Raw genomic sequence first — 17,125 nt, forward strand, 5'->3', positions numbered from 1 at the left:
TCAAATTCATGAAAATTTTAACATGCTATTCTCAGTTCAAGTTCCTTTTTGCAGTCTGTCGCAGACACTTCAAGATACCTTCCTGACTTAATTTGTGTCATTATCACAAAAAGTCTGTTCTTCCCTGGCCAAAACATTGACAAAAGCTGCCAAATTTGGGTGCGCTCTGTTAAAAGAACTGTTCAACAGCTAATGCCAACCTTTTAATGAATTAGTTGTCCTAGGCACTGACTTTAATACCTGATGAAAACAACTCCAAAAACAAGATGGGTCAGCAATAAAATGTTTTTTAAAATAAATCAGAAAATTCATTATTTTTTGGTTGTTTTCTTTTCCTGTAGCATCAAGAGAAAATTTTTCAAATTCCAATAAAACATTTTCCACAGGGATGAAAGCCAAATGGTAGCATTTCCTTTCTGTCATGCTGTTTGTCTCCAAATTATCTGCCCGCTCAACATGGTGTCGGCGTTTCAAGGTTGCGAGGCTGCGGCCCATTCCTTTCGTGAACTGTCAGAATCTTCCGAGGAGTTTATCATGGTCAAACTGGACGTATATAATGCTTTTAACTCCATCAGACGGGATCACTTACTGGAATGCTGCCGCGAAATGGCTCCTTTCGCATACCCAAGCATACTTATGTTTGACGACGTCCCTCTCGGCCATTGGCCTATCCATTAATGCAAATAAATCTTTTTTTAATTATTAAAAATTTAAAATAATTAAAGCTTTTAATGAAAAAGCCAATTCACATACTTCATAATTTTCATCTTTAACAATAATGTATCTTTTTCGTGAATGTCTCCCCCATTCTGTCCAATCCCCTGTAAACATTTGGTACCTAGACGACGCAACTATTTGCGCTCCTCCCGAAGTTGTTTTTGACGACCTCCGGATTATCCTGCTATCCCTCTCGGCCATTGGCCTTTCTATTAACGCAAATAAATCTGAAATTGTGAATATCCACCTTCAACAAAGTTTGTTCTCTGCCGCCGCCTCTGTTTGCCGCAATATTCTTCCAGACGTTCGTATTACCGAAAAGTCTAATTTATCCACGCTAAGATGTGCACCCTGTTTCCACAGAAGTGACCTCCTATCTGATTTGGATTATATCCTTACGCTCGGTATGAGCTCCCTATGCAATCTTGCTTTTGACGATTCTGGCTGGTCTCAGGCGACCTTACCTGTGCGCTGAGGCGGCCTTGGTCTAAGATCCTGTTCCGATTTGGCTTTTCCGGCTTATCTGTCCTCTCATTCTGCCTCCCGCACTCTCTTAGACATCGTTCTCCGAAACCATCTTGACTGCAGATTTTGCCGCGACAGGTCTCTTATGGAAGGCCCGGTTTTACTCGAGGCGGCCTGAGTCTGAGCACTACCAGCGCCAGTGGGACGAGATTGTATGTCGTTCTTTGTACGAAGAACTCACCCCGAAACTTCACCAACACAGCCGCCGTTGAGACCTCTGGGGTCTTTGGCCGAGTGTCGCTTTGTTTCCTACGCTGTTTGGGGAGAAGAATCGCCAAAAGGAGGGACGACCAGAGAGAGTCCTTTTGGCTTCTTCAACGTCTCTCTATTGCCGTAATCCGCGGCAACTGTTTCGCAATCCGTGAGGCTGGGAGGGCTCCCTGAACTGCGTAGACTTAATTAAAATTATTTTATTTTTGACGAAATATGAGATTAATCCCATTAAAAAATGAGTAAACAAAGTTGGGTACGAGTGTCCGAAAAAGATACATTATTGTTAAAGATGACAATCAAAAAATTCATTTAAAATTATGAAGTATATGAATTGGCTTTTTCATTAAATGCTTTAATTATTTTAAATTTTAACGTATCTCTGGGGACTTGGTCTTCGTCCTGCTTGCAACCGAGCCTCGTGAATCAAGCCTGTAAGCTAGCTTCAGAGCATAGCGCCGGGTTTATTTGCATTTTCTGTTAATTTTCCCAAGATCTTTGGAGTAGAACCACGCTTCCATCACGCACAGCAAGCAGCTGGGACGGTCAATTTCAGCTAGAGGCCCAGGACTCTGATCTGGTGACTTTTTGGTGTTAATTTGCAGATAAGCGGATTTGTCTATTGCTAGCGAGAGCCGCTTATTGGTGCACCGCTCCTTTATCACTTCAATGTAGGTGGCAAGTTTTTTTTCTGAAATCTTTGCGCCCTTTGAGGTGTCTAGGATGAGGACGTCATCTGGTATATTGAACAAGTCATTAAATTTACTTATAAAGAAATAGTAAAAACAGTAAATTAAATATTTTATTAAATAATCTCGAAAAATCAGCGTTAAAAATAGGTTTAAACTCGTTTATTTTGCAGCAAGATAATGCTTTTTAAGAGTCAGTCGGCCTCTCCCAAACTTAAATTACAGGAAAGTTTTTGTATCTTAAATATTGTGTAGTTAGTTTTGAATATATTTGGTTTCTGAAACTCGTTTCTGAAATAAATTGTTATAAACTAAAAAAAATATATATTTGGTTTATATTGTAATATTTTAATTATAATTTATTTCTAAATATATAATAAAATAAATGTCACATGTATTTCGTGCTTAGCTGTACTTTCTTATGTGCCCAAATTTATTAATTTGGTCAATCCGGAAAGTGACATAGTATCGCTAATTAATGGATCATACCGTACATTTTAATAGTACAAAATTCTCTGATGTGATGAAATGATAGGGACAAATGATTAATGATTACCTATTGTTCTGATCAACTTTAGTCATTTGAGAGACTATTTTTAGCATACTTTATTAATATATTCAAATCTATCGATTCGAGAGCCAATTTTACAAAAAATTAATATTCTTAATATTAGTTTAAATTTGGAATAGTATTATTTTTCAATAAATTTGATTATTTTTTGTCGTATACCTCTAAGTTGTATTAGATTATCAATTAATGAGAAAATTAGAATTTGTACATGTAATTGTGAATCTAACAAAAAAATAAGTGACTATCTAAATATGACTCAATAAGTCAAAATACTTTGTCAATGGAGAAAATCCTGATGTATTGAAAAAATCTCGTGGTGGAGATTATTCTTCTAAATTTAATAATTTACACAAGCAATGATTTAATATTGAATATAAGAAAATAATTTTAAAATTGATAAAGACCCTCTCAAATTTACCAAATTGTCGAATTCAAAATTTTCGTAATTCACATGATATTTGCGTGATCATCTATATCTACATTTTCCTGAGAAGCACAAGTTGTATTCACCTTTAGAGATCTAAAAGCTTCTGAAAGATTTACTCTTTTTTCATTAGATTCCTCTTCAAAAATTGTTTCCTATGTCTAATTATAAATAAAATCACCAACCGATTCAACTTTTTTGACTGTAATGTATCAGCTTGTTCAGATTTTTTTGAATTGCATTAGCTCTTCATTTCTATTATATACACAATCAACATATTCACTATAAATTATTGGATCGTCAATTTAAAATGTCTTAATTATTTTTTATATAGCAACCCACTGCTTGATATAAATTTTTCATCATTTTTTCAAAATTCAAGAGGTTTTGAAATTAACATCGAATCTCATAGAATTGATCTACGTAATTCCATTAAGTCAATCCATATTATCGCTTTAACAGTTTCATTAAATTTGAGTTTTGGAATTGTTGTTATGTTTAAATTTTTTGATATTTGTCACATTTAAACGTTCTATTTTATTTAAGATCTTCAGAGAAATTTTCTCTTTACTCGTGAAGAAAAAGAAAAAAATCTTGGAAAATTGAGAAGCAGAAACAAATGGGTCACCTAAATATAGCATAGTATAGAAATTTTTTGTTGCTAAAAAGTTTAACACAATCCGTCACAATTACAATGATGCGTGTAATAAATATTTTAAAATTTTGATTAATTTGAAGAGAGGATTTTGAATAATCCATCGAAATAATTAAAAGAAGCTGAATCGAAAAGCGACGGATTTAAGAAATTGCAGTATATTTGTCTTTTATTTCTAAGAATAAATAAAACATCGTGTGCGTAATTTAATCATTAGAGTTTGTTTTTTATGATTATTATTTGTACAATCAATTAATGTCCTCTTTTTTTATCTAGATGCGGATTGATAAATAATTAAAATACCACATTTGTGTCATTTAAACATATCATTTCACAATAATAAGAAATGTGGAATAAAAAGTAAAAATAATTTATTTAAATTTAGAAAAAAATGGAGTACGAACGATCTGATCGTAGATAAAAAGCTACACAGAACAAGTATCTTGCAAAATATTTTGTACTTTGCAAAAAACGAAATTTTTTATGACAAGCTTATCGGTGAAGGAAAATATGGAAAAGTATATTTGGTTTTTATTAATCGTAATCTTATTTTTATAGGGAAAGATTCTCAAAACAAATGAAATAGTCGCAATCAAAGAAGTAAAATGGCTGAAAGACGATTTGACTTCTTCATCCATTAAAGAGGTTAAATATTTTAAATAACCCAAAAGGTCTCAATTTGGAATAAATTACGACATCCAAATATTTTGCTGTTTTTTGGCATAATTAAAGATCTGGAACATATTTCGATGGTGATTGGTTTTCATTTGTTTTTATTCTACAGAATATGCCAGTGGAGGATCGTTGGAACAATTGTTACTAAATTCAACTATAAACATTACGTTAAAACGTAAGATCGATATATCAGTCGATATCGCATGTGGAATGGTTTGTACTAATATGTAATCTATTCGTTAGAAGTATTTGAACAATCAAAATATTATGCACAGAGATCTGAAATCGGATAATTGTCTGATTAAAAAAGTACAATTAGTACATTAAAATATGTAAAGAACGGAGTTGTGGTTGTTGCTGATTTTGGACTGTCCAAAACGTTTTATGAAAATATTTACGAATCTTCACAAGGTCGAAATTCAGTCGTGGGAAGTGTATTCTATATGGCTCCAGAAATACTAAATGGGATGGAATACAATTATAAAGCTGATGTTTATTCATTTGGGATTATTCTATGTGAGGTATCAATAAACCATGTTGAAATTTTTTAGCTAATTAATAGAGTTGGCAGCGACCCTGACGTTCTTCCAAGAAATGAAAATTTTTTAGTCAACGTTGATATTTTTAGAAATGTATATAAACAAGCATATCCTTCCGTGTTACTTGACCTTGTAGAATTTTGTTGTGCATATGAAAATTCCAAAAAGTAGTTTATACAGTACCGCTCAAATGTTTCGGACCACCCTATTTTTCTCAATTTCCAAGTCAATCCTAAATTATTTTTATACGGTTCTTTAGAGAAACTTATTAGATAAGCTTAAATACATTTATTCTATTCTAAAATTTTCTTTAAATATTTTTGTTTGGCGCCAATTGAATATAATTGATTTTGACTCGATCATATGTTCCGGACCAGTTGCAATCATATGTTTCGAACCAGTTAAATCTCTTTAAATTTAAATAATTTTTGATTCAATTAAAAACAAAAGACTAATAAATAACAAATGCCGCGTGTTTCACTGGTTGATCGGGTCGCTATCATCACTTTTTTTAAAGATGGAGCTTCACAAAGAGAAATTGCCGAAAAATTAAAAATATCCAAAACTGCTGTTCAAAGAACAATTTCCAGATATTCATCCGTTGGACTATATTCCGACAGACCCAAATCTGGTCGACCGAGATTGTTATCCCCAAGATCTGAACGCAAATTAGTGAGAATTTCGAAAGCAGACCCCACAAAAACGGCAAATCAAATTAAATTTGATATGAAATTAAATTCTATTGTAAGCACAAATACAATTAAAAGATGCCTACAAAGAAATAATTTGAATGGGCGAAAGCAATGCCCAAAACCAAGTCTTTCCATATGCCATAAAAAGGCTAGAAAAAATTGGTGCATTGAGAAATTAACTTGGAGCCAAAATGATTGGGGTAAAATTATTTTTAGTGATGAATGCAAAATAAATTTGCATTCAAACACAAAAAATTATGTTAGAAGGCCACCAAACTCTAGATTTGACTCAAAATATTGTTTAAAAACACGAAAATTTTCTCCTAGCATTATGGTCTGGGGAGCTATTGCTGCAAATGGATGGAGAAACATTGTCTTATGCATTAAAAATGTTGATTCCGCAGAGTATCAGAGAATTATAAATGTTGGACTCGAAAATTTTTATGATGAGACCATGTATCTCCAGCAAGACGGCGCTCCTTCCCATCGGTCCATGTCGACAATGAATTTTTTTCAAAGGAAACAAATAAAAATCTTAGAAACTTGGCCGAGCCAGTCACCCGAACTGAATATTATTGAAAATATGTGGTCGGTACTAAAACAAAAACTTTATGATCTGGAACCAAAAGATCTTCCAGAGCTCTGGAATTTGACCAAAAAAATTTGGTACGAGATTGATAATTCGTACATTGAAAAATTATACAATTCACTTCCAGAGCGAATAAATGCTTTTATAACGAACAACGGAGGAAATATTAATTATTAACTTTTTATAAGTTTAATAAATTTTCGGTTTTTTTTAAACTGGTCCGGAACATATGATCGAGTATAAAATCGATAATTTTAAAATTGCGCCAAACATGAATATCTGTCCAAGTTTTTAAAATAGAATAAATGTGTTTAAGCTTATCTAATAAGTTTCTCTAAAGAACCGTATAAAAATAATTTAGGATTGACTTGGAAATTGAGAAAAATAGGGTGGTCCGAAACATTTGAGCGGTACTGTATATAAATATTAAAAGCCTGAATTTTACGAAATTTTGAAAATTTTGGAATCTTTAAAAAATTAAATTTCGTTTTTTTTGAATTTTTATAATTTTTGCTTATAATTTTTTGATTGTTCAAAATTATTTAGATACACTTGTAAACTAAAAATAGAAATAATCAAAAAATTTAAAGAAATCAATTTGCTTATTACATGTAAATTTCCGAGAATTGAATTAATTAAGTTAATATTATTTAATTGATGTTAATCCGACCGTTTTCCGTTGGAGGTTAATCTCCTTCTTTTAGAGAAGGAAGTAACCAACACCACTCTTTGATCCTCTGTCTCCAAGTTAGTTACGACTCTTTTTCCCTCATTCTACATATTAACTTTGTACAAATGACTTGCTTCAATTAAGAGACTAATGGGTGAATTTATCTCCTCATCAGTGATTCTGATCCCATGCCTATGCTCAACAATCATACTCTCCAATGCTTTCTTTAATACAACTGATTGTATATAAGACTGAGTTGCGTCTTCGATAGCCAACTTTTCAATGTATTTCTTAAAAAACTTAGAAACAAGCACGTCCCAAGTCAAAATCAGTGGAATTATTTTCACTTGAGCGTCGTACAAAATGGACAACTTCCCTGTCAATAGATCGTATTTATGGCATTTCTCAACCTCGACCTGCTTCAGGCGGTCAATATGCTTACATAAATATAATTGAAACTAATTTTCTTTTTCTGCATTCTCCATCTCACCAAACATGGCAAACATTTGATAGCGTCATTAGAGAGCGGAATTAACAAACAGATTCATAAACATATCGAAATATTCAAGAGACTTCACAAAAAAGTACAACCTCGAATTCAAAATCTACGATTTTGTAAATTTTTGGCAGTTATTACAAAAACAACAAACTTCAATTTTTCTAACAAAACAGTTAATTTGTTTAATTTCCCTAGTGACTAACTTTATTTTTTTCATATAGAATTTGTTCCAGAATGTATATTAAAACACAATCACATTTTTTGTTTAATTTATATGATATAATTACTTCCCATTTATAGTAAATAACACAAAACGATGGATTGAGTTCAAAACTATCACTTTGACAAAATTCTTCATATAAACTAATTAATTGAAAAAATATATCAAAAAAGATTTTAAAACTACCAATCAAAACGATCGACAATATCAGAGACTTCCTTCAAATCTTTTCTAGCCTTAACTCGCATATAGAAAATAGGACAATCACGACTAAAACATACAAACAACAACCCACTTTGAACATATAACTTGATCATGAAAACTCCCCTGACATCGCTGGCACTCAACCCACAATGTAGAAAACCGTTCTTCTAACTGTCTCATCTGGCGGATATCTTCATTTGAGGAATACTGATTCCTCATATCCTCACAATTGTCACATAGAGCTCGACTACCTTCTGTCCAAATAAACCATAAGTGACCCTTCATTAGGACACGACACTTTAAACATGAAAACGACTTCTTTACGAAGCTCATCAACCCTCCAACTTTAGATGTCATAATTTTCTTCTGATTGACATGTTCGGCAGCTTAACTATCACAATTATAGAACTTACCAAAAAGGATTGACTCGGTCTTTGCCCCCAAGATTGGCTCAACAATTCGTAAAATTGGTTTTTTGAGTTGATTGTTGAGGTAATAATCAGTGTCGATAGGAATGTTGTTCTCCAGGACATACAAAGGGTCCTTAACCATCATTACTAAACAGAACCTCTGATTTTAAATATGCTGCTGTCCCTTTAGTCCCAGCAATGATCACATACTGAACACGGTCCCCGATTTTTGGAGCAGTCCCAGGATCCCTCTTTTTCATTCTAAACCATCAATAACAAAATCAAACCGAGCTGCCAATTCTACATGAGCTTGTTTGCCAGCATATTCTTCCTTGTGAGCTCTCTGGATATCACAAGATGAGAAATATCCACTTTATTACTCAACAACTCAGAAATTGTCTTCTTCACGTGATTTAGAGTCTCCTCAGGATCTCTGCCAATCAGACCATATATCAGAGGTTTCCAAGCTTTTTTTTACGCGCCTCCCTTAGAGAAAAAGTACAATCTTGCGCCTCCCTTTATATTCCATAATATAATACAATTATTATTTTATCAAAAACAATTTTTTAAAACAAAAAGTTAATGAGATAATTTTTTTTCCATCTTGGCGCAAAGTTTTTCAAATCTTGGTGTCATCGCAGAGAGTGCTACTCTTAGCTCATTAGTCACTACTAAACGAGTTCGATATTTAGATTTAATTGCAGCTAGTGCAGAAAATCCAGTTTCGCATAAATATGAAGTAGCAAATGGCAACAAAACTTTCATTGCTTTATTCGACAAAATTTCATATTCCGTTCTTACATTCAACCAAAAAGAAATTAGCGGTTCTCTCTCAAATTTTTGTTTCAATAATGTATCGCATGACAATTCTATCAATTTTTCTTTTTCAAAAGTTGTCAATGCAAATTGATTATCTTCTTCATCAATAAATGGATTCTGTATCCATTCGAACATTTTACAGTCGAGATCTTTAAAATAGTGAGCAAAATGCTTCAACAAACAATCCAAATGTTCAGCAAATATGTCTTTGTTTGCTTCAATGTTCACTATGGCGCAAAAGGTGTTTAAAAGTGGAAACATGTCATAGATATTTTTTTGTATATTTGATTTCCATAATACCAATTTTTTCATAAATGCTTTTATTTTGTCCTTTTGAGAGAATAAATGTAGTTGTGGTCCCTGCATTGATTTATTCAATATACTCAATTTCCCAAAAATGTCAACTAAATAGGCAAATTTGACAATAAAGTCATCATCCCTGAACAACTTTGCATCTTCAATATCATTTTCATCAAGAAAATCTGCAACTTGATCTTTGAGTTCAAACACCCTTCTAATCACTTTTGCACGAGATAGCCAGCGTACCTCACAATTGCAGAATAATAGATCTTCTATTATTGTACTTTCTTCAGCATATCTGACATATGCAATTAAATGTGCATTTTTATTTATGTCAGCTCCCTCATCAACTTGTATAGCAAATTTACAGTTACGTAGTCGAGAAACCAACTGATCACAAAGATCTTCAGATATGTCATCAATTCTTCTAGCGACTGTGTTATCAGCAAGCGGTATTTGCTGTAATTGTTTTGCATAGGATTCGCCAAACATTGCTTCAACCATATCGATAGCTGCTGGCAAAACTAGAGTTTCTCCGATATTGTGCGGTTTCTTGCATTTTGCAATCCTGTAAGAAACTTTGTACGATGCTAGTAAAGCATTTGAAGAGACAGAAACAAGTTTTTTTAACGATTTCGTTTGGTTATCAAACTCTTCTAATTTTCTTTTAAAAATTCTTCAGACTTATGGACATGTTCAGAATGCATCGTTTCAAAATGTCTTCTTAATTTGCATGGCCTCATACTATCTGCTGCAAGTGTTTTGAGGCAAAGCAAACAGAGGGGTTTTTCCATAGAATCAACAAAGATACGTGTGAATCCTAACAATAAGTAAGATGGAAAGTATTTTCTTGTCTTTGGAGTGGTATTGATTATATTCCAATCATTTTGATTTTTTGAACCATCGTCAAAATCTTTATTATTCGTGAATTTTCTTTTGCAACCACTCAAGAATTTATTCATGTGTTAAAATTATTTAATTGTCTAATAAATTAAATAAATTTTTGAAAAAATATAATTTTTAAATTAATAACTCTTATTATCGGAATATAGTCACGTTTTTTACATAGATATAATTTTCTAAAAAATGTTTCTGAAATACTTTTCGCGCCTCCCTTGACACGAGTCAACGCCTCCCTAGGGAGGCGCGCCTCCCCATTTGGAAACCTCTGCCATATATAATGACCTGTTCACTAAAATTATCCTCAGACAGTCAGAAATCAGATTTACCACCAACGTGCAGTTGTCTCTGCTCACATTCTCAATTCCCTTACAGTCAATCTGGTCAGATTCATAGTCAGTCTTGTCTTTTCTGTACGATCCCGCTGGAAATACAACTCCCGCGTAACGTTTTTTACTTATTAGAAGATATGGGTAATAAATATGGTTTAAAAATATGAATAAATATACTTTTTCGAATTCCAAATTGATTGGAGGGGGAAATCGGGAGGAGACATACTTGGCTGCCTCAAAACCCATTTCCATGGTCCTTTGGACATCTTGAAAGCCAAACCGACACATCACCGAGTCAGTATCTCCGTAGATAACCTTAGTATCAAACTCATATCCATTTCGAATATTATATTTAAGTCCAATTTCATTTTTAGTCATTTCGATCATTTCTCGATCATAAGATGTCACACTCTGCAATTTTGAATAGAAAAAAGTTCACACTTAAGATATTTCCAAACAAGGAAGACGCCCGTTTTATGCCCCAGTGAACCCATAGACAGAATTAGCCGAGAGTTTTAAAGCAAGTTGTCTCCCATCTAGAATTTGTCTCCGAACTGGATCTGTCTCTGATTTGAGCTCAAATTTAGCTCTAAAATATATTTCGACCTCAAAACACTTTTTTATAGCTTTTAGCAAATCTTCAAGAATCTCAGGAAGAAGACCTTTCTGAATATTGCTTCGAACAAACTTATTTCCGGTCGGCGACACCTCATAGTCTACCACAGAGAGCCTTCACACATAAAACACCCACAACCCTTCAAATGAACTCCCAAGAAGAGTCGAATAGCACAAGTTATGAGCTATCATTATCGAAGGATACAACGAAGTAAAGTCCAATGTGGCAATTGGGTAATTAAAATAACTTAAATTAGCAAAAAGACCCCCAAAACCCTTTCACAGACTCAATAACTGTGGCTCCTGTGAACTCCTCGTCTCCACTGCCCTTCAAATTAGGAATGAGAGTGCTACGTGCTCGACACTGCCAATAAATAACCCAAAAAACACTTTTCTGAGCAGTTGAGACACAACTTTGATTTGCTGCCCTCTTTTAAAGATATACGAAATAGGAATTCCTGTCACTCTGGCCATTTCAACGAGGTTAACCAGCAGCATTAGCTTATCCAACACCTTTAAGGGCAGACGGGCATCTTTGAGGCAATACATGGCTAATCTTCTTCTCGTTTGCTCATCTCCGTTCTACTTTTACTCAGAAATATATAATGCCTGTAAATCTGATATAATCGAGTGTTTGACATCATCTTTCTGCTCTCCTAGAAAGTGGAAGGAGACTGAATTCAGATTGTATGACCGAAGTTTGTGATCTCGTAGAATAACCTGGAAATTGACCACTTTGAGACCACCCAATACACGTCGAGGATCACTCTTCCTTCAATATTTATAAATTTGGAATCATGACGACCCATTTGTTTGGATTGGATGGACGAGTCCTTCACAACCGTCCTAGAATGGACTTGCCTGTATATACTTTGTGTCTTTTATCCTTCCGAGAAATGGAAACCTGGCCAAACGGAGTGCCTCGGCTCTGGAAGGCAGGTAGTAAATGTCAAAGTTCTCTATATTGTAGCCCGTTTCACATCTGGGTCATATTTCTGCACTAAATCAGCCCAACTCTGAGGGAATGGACAACTATAGGCTTAACTTGGAGGAGATCGGACTCCGTTTGGAAGGAAATGACTGTCGCTCCTATAATTGGGGGACATGCTGATAAAGTGAATATTAGATTGGTTTCTGACTGCTGATCTGAGTTGTATGACTTTAAAACATTTGCTATCTGAATTACTGGGTCTTGGGAAGGCTGTTTGAAAAATACCTACAAATAATTAATTTAATAATATTATTTAAAGTATTATTTTTTAAATATATTTTGAATGATAATAAAATATAAAATCTACTAAAACAATGTGGTAACCTTTTCTTCCAGCACATTCAATGTCGAAACTCAAAATACGAAGAGGAGAAATCGCCTCCCACTGACTATCTACAGCCGGATAAGCCTTAATTCTTGAATAGTCCACATCAATCTCCACAGAACAGCGAGAAATACACTCCTTTGGATCCCTCTGAGTGAAATACCGAGAATCAATCTCACACCAACAACACCCAGTCATGTCCAAATCAATCATAAAGCTGTTATTTATATATAAGAGGCCGTCTAACCGTATCTCGATAGACACATCGGACTCGAAGATTTGGTAGAAATGACTTTGCTTGTCCCCAAAGGTAAATCCATTCTCGAGAAGGCGTTTGCCGACGTTGACGTAGTTTATGTTGGTAAATGTAATTCAAATAAATTTTTTATTTTTGTTTGATTGATATCCAAATATATCTTAATTAATTATTTATTAAATTAATATAAATAAATAAAATTAACTTTGTTTGAATTCAATGTCGACGTGGAGAACAGAAAAATCATGATCCTATAGATTTTTGAAATTGGTGAGTATTTTTGAGTAAAATTCATTCTATACATATTTCAAATATGTATTTTACTTCAAAAATAAAGCAATCTTCAGTTTCAAAACCTTCTGGTGCGAGTACATAGAAATAGGGGAAATATCCGTGGGCATGGACTAGTATGCTCAGCCCCTCTGCAGTCGAGCCATAAAGCCGGATTATGGGGACAGATCCGGCCATGACTTAACTGGAATAAGCGGGATTTGCTCTGCCTGATTGTAGATATTAAATTATACCAATGTAGTGGTCTATTTCGAATTGTTGGAAGGTCAATGTTTGGTTTGTTAATTTATGTTGTTCTATGGGACGAGAATATTTGTTAAAATTATATTTATTTTCATATTTGTGTCCATTTGGTAGTTTATTAGTCAAACTCATGGTCAACCACTACACAATTATGAATTTAAATATTGCGCCATCCATTATTAATTAAATATATTTTAATCAAATTTTAATTTATTATTTGTCACAGGCTTGAAAGGACCCCCAGACTTGAAGGGACCTACCCTAATTAGATATTTCATATACTTAATAATAAAAATGCTGTTTGTCTCGACTATAGGCGAGTTGTCGCATAGCCGTTGAATTTGACAAGGAGAAAAGTTGCGATTTTCTCAGCGTCCTTTTCCCCCTCTTCAGCCATCTATTCCCCACCAAACAGAACACAACCAGCAGATTGAGACAATTATTGAAGAGTATGCACGAGAGTGTCTTTATTAGCTGGTGTAAACCTGTCCATCACGATAAAACGAGTTTCACCCAGTTTGTCGCGTATAAAGTGCTTGTCTTCCACGTATGTATATATTTGTCGGACTGCCCGACTCAAATCCGCACAACTTGAGTCCTACACATCAAATGAGAAACTACCGCAAGTTTTCCAACGCAAAAATCCCCGTTAAATAAGAACATGAAGACAAGTCGAGTCGATTAATCACGGAAGTGTCTGAATTGTCGAGAATTGCAACCAATCTTCCACGAAATGTCAAAATGTCTCCCTGCAAGTAAATTTGGAGTTAAACGGTCATTTTCGCAAGCGAACTCTTGGAGCTAATTCCGTAGCGTTCTTTGAGAATATAATCGGAAGAAGACATCACTGGCGAGTGACAGGCCACCACTCGAATGGCCGCATGGTGTTCCCCGGTCCAATCATTTCCTACAACCTCCATCATTAAAATAAACCAATTGGTGTCGAATGAAGACCCAAAACTGCAATGATAATCCAAAAGTCACAAAAAAGGAAATAAAGAGAAGGGTGATCAAGCACGTGAATCAGAGCTATGATCTGCCAAAAAAACCCATACAGGTGACCTTAGCAATTGTGAGGATGAGAGAATTTATTTTGTGGGTCAGTATACTCCTCTGATACTCCTGTATACGAGGACTTATCAGCGATGACCCTGATTTGACAAAAATCTGTAAAAGTCTCATTAAAAGCCTCCAAAACGACATCAAACCTTCAATAAAATAAGCACAAAAACCTATCACTATCGACTTGTACAACTTGTAGTGTGCCTGATTACTGGCAGATTAGGTGGGTGAGGGACTCCCCCAACGTCCTCCCCATTGTCCACAACATTCTCCTCACACACTCCAAGACCCCACAAATCCACGTCTTCAAACGTGCACAAACAGAGGAATTAAAGTCGATGGAGCAAGTGAACAGTGAGTGTAGTCCGGATGAATTATTGCTCCATTTCTGTGAGAAGAGACGGGCGGAGAAAGTGCCGAGAGTGTGTAGTGGGGATGTGTCGAGGAGGCCATTGGAGGTGGGTGTGATTGGGGCGTGGCTGGGAGAAGACAGTGTACAGATGACAGAACTGTGGGAGACACTCGGACTACTCAATCGCCAGAGTATGTTGAGTAACATGTCCCAGTCCTCGCTTGATTGGGCGACTGGAGGACATTTGCAGAGGATATGAACAGTACGGCAAGTATTTGTGGGAGACCAAGCAGGAGAGCATAAGAAAGCTGAACAGTCTGCTCAACTCAGTGCGGATGAATGTATGTGCATGTGAGTAATGACAGAGAAGACAAACACTGCGACACGAATATAATCACGCTTATCTACCACACGTACTTCACTCGAAAGGCCCATCTCTTCCACGGGTTGTCGGCTGACTTGCAAATAATCCGATCGAATGTCGACAAGTTCAAAGGACTGACCAGCATGTTGAGGAGTTGAGTGTTCCAGTTATAATTCAGGCGACTTGCAGCCACTCGCCGATAACCAGGCCGAGAGGATAGTCTTTGGCCATGTCTACAACATGTTCCCTCCCAACACGGACGAGTGCACTCGTCAACACATTAAAAGTCTTCCTCATCACGTCATCCTCGCTCCCGAGTTGAGGCACTTGGCCCACTGTCCTTGGTTTATGGCTGAGAGGGAGTTATTCCGTATTAATTCCTCCAAAGTAATCATCCCACCCTACCTAGACCCCCCGAGACAAAATTAAGTGTGTGGTGCAAATGACGCGAGTAATCACTGCCATTCTGGCTACCCACAACACACCGACTTGTGCCGACATGCTCTTCCCCGTCATTATATACGTCATTTGCAAGGCCAACCCACCACACTTGCTCCACAACTTGCACTTTGTCCGCTCATTCGGAGACCTCACTGGGGAGAACAACTACTGCTGGACTCAGTTCTGCATGGCTGTGACCTACACCACAGAGAGCTTGATTAATGAAAAGAACTTGTTTTAACAGCTAATGTCACATGAAGTAGTCGCGGAGGTCAGTGTGGTTGGCGGAGAGGGGTGAGTGAGTGAACTGTACACTGGAAATGAGGGGAGGGAGTGTACAAAGTAGTGTGTAGGTGTGTGTCCAACTTCATGAAGGCAGCCATGTTGCCACTGCGGTAGCAGTAATTGGGGGCGGAGAAGAGAGTGAGGACAGCTTGGTGGTGACACCAATTGTATCCCTGTGAGTGAGAAATGGGGAGAACAGTCATGGCGAGTTGGTGAGCACGGGCAATGAAGTGTATGTGATTGTGGTGGACGAACAGAGTGGTGATGTCGGGACCAAAGACATAGCCGGCGCCCCTGGGAGAGACATTCCAGGAGGGGAAGTCGTCGGGGTCAGACCAGAGAATGTCAGTCATAGCACCCTGGAGTGAGTGGAGAGTATACTTCGTGGGGGATTTCCTGGATTCGGTCGAGAGTGCGAATGTGGTCAATCGAGTCGATGGAGGGAGACAGTCCTCCGTGCACGGCAAACACTCGGTCGTCGATGACAGCGCACAGGGGGAGGTAGTCGAACACGTCAGTCAGCAGTCTCCACACTTGCACGTCCCCGTACTTTTGCGCACACTCGTCGTAGAACCCATAAACCTGCGTTATTTGCCGACATTCGTGATTCCCCCGCAGTAGGCTCACCTTCCCCGGGTACCTCACCTCCATTCACCACTCACACTACCTTCAGTGCTAACAACAGGCACACTGTCTCCACCGAGTGATGTCCTCGGTCCACGTAGTCACCCAAAAACAGGTACTTTTCCTCACCCACCTCACCACTCCTCTCCAACATTTCCAACAAGTCGTACAATTGCCCGTGCACGTCACCACACACTGTCAGTGGAGTACTCACCTGTTCCACGTTTAGTTCCCCTGACAATACCTCCTTGCTCTACCACTCACTCACATCACACACCATGTAACACAACATTCGCACTTCACACACTCCCAACACCTCGCACTTCCGCAGTCGGCTCACCCACTTGTCCACTTCACTACACATCTTTTATTACATTCTAACATTATTATTTTTGTTAAACACAAAACTAAAGATATATAGTCCCGACGTATAACTGATCGACATAGGAAATCACCAAAGTTGAAATAAACAGTTTGAACCAATTTCATCTGAATGATGGCAACTTTTTGGCCATAAGACTGGGCAGTCTCATTGCGGTGGAAAGTTCTTTTGTCCGATCTGAAGGGACATTCCGTGAAAGACCCAGAGCCATCGCAGCTATAAACAAAAAATTGCAAAGTGGAGAGAATCTCGAC

At 36.5% G+C, this 17,125-nt stretch overlaps 2 pseudogenes; both read right to left on the reverse strand.

Moving 5' to 3' along the window:
• Nucleotides 1-8,545: 8,545 nt before the first annotated feature.
• LOC115231703 lies at nucleotides 8,546-12,928 on the reverse strand (annotated as a pseudogene).
• A 1,200-nt stretch (nucleotides 12,929-14,128) lies between these two features.
• Nucleotides 14,129-16,834, reverse strand: LOC115231704 (annotated as a pseudogene).
• Between the last annotated feature and the right edge of the window lie 291 nt (nucleotides 16,835-17,125).

This window comes from Octopus sinensis, unplaced genomic scaffold, assembly GCF_006345805.1.
Source record: "Octopus sinensis unplaced genomic scaffold, ASM634580v1 Contig18750, whole genome shotgun sequence".
Classification (NCBI taxonomy): domain Eukaryota; kingdom Metazoa; phylum Mollusca; class Cephalopoda; order Octopoda; family Octopodidae; genus Octopus; species Octopus sinensis.